The sequence below is a fragment of the Arachis hypogaea genome, chromosome 13, assembly GCF_003086295.3.
Source record: "Arachis hypogaea cultivar Tifrunner chromosome 13, arahy.Tifrunner.gnm2.J5K5, whole genome shotgun sequence".
Classification (NCBI taxonomy): Eukaryota; Viridiplantae; Streptophyta; class Magnoliopsida; order Fabales; family Fabaceae; genus Arachis; species Arachis hypogaea.
Window position 1 is genome coordinate 106,472,580 of NC_092048.1, and position 2,195 is coordinate 106,474,774.

The following is a 2,195-nucleotide window of genomic DNA, read 5'->3' on the forward strand; positions in this document are numbered from 1 at the left end:
AAAATCATAAAATCAAAAATATTCTTGTGTTTCCTGTTTGAGTCTTGAGTCAATTTTAAGTTTATTGCATGTTTTTATTTTTTTTCTAAAAAAATTTTCGAAAAAATTCATGCATTCATAGTGTTCTTCATGATCTTCAAGTTGTTCTTGCTAAGTCTTCTTGTTTAATCTTCATATCTTCTTGTTTTGTGTCTTTTCTTGTTTTTCATATGCATTTTTAACTTGTTAGTGTCTAATTATTGAAAATCTCTAAGTTTGGTGTCTTGCATGTTTTTCTTTCATTAAAAATTTTCAAAAGTGTTCTTGGTGTTCATCTTGACATTCATAGTGTTCTTGCATGCATTCATTATTTTGATCTAAAAATTCTCATGCATTGAGTCTTTTTCATGTTTTTTCTCTTTCTTCATTAAAAATTCAAAAATCAAAAAAAAATCTTTCCCTTTTTCACTCATAAATTTTCGAAAATTTGAGTTGACTTTTTCAAAACTTTTTAAAATTTAGTTGTTTCTTATGAGTCAAATCAAATTTTCAATTTAAAAATCTTATCTTTTTCAAAATCTTTTCCAAAAATCATATCTTTTTTATTTTTCTTATTTATTTTCGAAAATTTTAAAAATATTTTTCAAAAATATTTTTCTTAATTTTATATCATATTTTCAAAAATATCATCAACAATTAATATTTTGATTCAAAAATTCCAAGTTTGTTACTTGTTAAGAAAGATTCAAACTTTAAGTTCTAGAATCATATCTTGTGATTTCTTGTGAATCAAGTCATTAATTGTGATTTTAAAAATCAAATCTTTTTCAAAACTAATTTCAATCATATCTTTTCAAAAATATCTTTTTATCTTATCTTTTTCAAATATCTTTTCTAACTTCTTATCTTCTTATTTTTTTAAAATTGATTTTCAAAATTTGTTTCAACTAACTAATTAACTTTTTATTTGTTTCTTATCTCTTTCAAAACTACCTAACTAACTATCCCTCTCTAATTTTTGAAAATATCTCCCTCTTTTTCAAAAAATATTTTTAATTAATTAATTGTTTAAATTTTAATTTTAATTTTAATTCTCCTTTAATTTTCGAAAATCATCAACTTCTTTTCAAAAATTAATTTTCAAAATTTTCTCTCCCTCATCTCCTTCTATTTATTTATTCATCTACTAACACTTCTTCTCACCTCATATCTCTGCTCCTATCCTCAACCTTGTGTTTGGATTATTCATTCTTCTTCACTCTTATTCCCTTTCTTCTTCTACTCACACAAAGGAACCTCTCTCTACTGAGGCAAAGAGGATCCCTATTATTATTTTTTGTTCCCTTCTTTTTCATATGAGTAGGAGCAAGGACAAGAACATTCTTGTTGAAGCAGACCCTGAACCTGAAAGGACTCTGAAGAGGAAACTAAGAGAAGCTAAAATACAACAATCTCCGTGGGATCGACCCTTACTCACGTAAGGTTTTATTAATTGGACAACCCAGTGCACTTGCTGGTTAGTTGTATCGAAGTTGTGACAAATTATGAATTAAGATTAGAGCACCAAGTTTTTTGGAGCCATTACCAGGATTTTGAACTTAAGCCTCAATTAGTTTCTCTGATGCAACAAAACTGCAAGTTTCATGGACTTCCATCTGAAGATCCCTTTCAGTTCTTAACTGAATTCTTGCAGATCTGTGATACTGTTAAGACTCATGGAGTAGATCCTGAAGTCTACAGGCTCATGCTTTTCCTTTTTGCTGTGAGAGACAGAGCTAGAATATGGTTGGATTCTCAACCTAAAGATAGCCTGAACTCTTGGGATAAGCTGGTCATGGCTTTTTTAGCCAAGTTCTTTCCTCCTCAAAAGCTGAGTAAGCTTAGAGTGGATGTTCAAACCTTTAGACAGAAAGAAGGTGAATTCCTCTATGAAGCTTGGGAGAGATATAAGCAACTGACCAAAAAGTGTCCTTCTGACATGCTTTCAGAATGGACCATCCTGGATATATTCTATGATGGTCTGTCTGAATTAGCTAAGATGTCATTGGATACTTCTGCAGGTGGATCCATTCACCTAAAGAAAATGCCTGCAGAAGCTCAAGAACTCATTGACATGGTTGCTAATAACCAGTTTATGTACACTTCTGAGAGGAATCCTGTGAGTAATGGGACGCCTCAGAAGAAGGGAGTTCTTGAAATTGATACTCTGAATGCCA

The 2,195-nt window shown here is 30.2% G+C and overlaps 1 non-coding gene across 1 annotated transcript; it reads right to left on the reverse strand.

Annotated features, from left to right (window-relative positions):
• Positions 1 to 1,855: 1,855 nt before the first annotated feature.
• On the reverse strand, positions 1,856 to 1,963 carry LOC112738711 (small nucleolar RNA R71). The gene has a single exon (XR_003169654.1). It is a non-coding gene; the product is annotated as a small nucleolar RNA R71 (small nucleolar RNA).
• Positions 1,964 to 2,195: the final 232 nt, after the last annotated feature.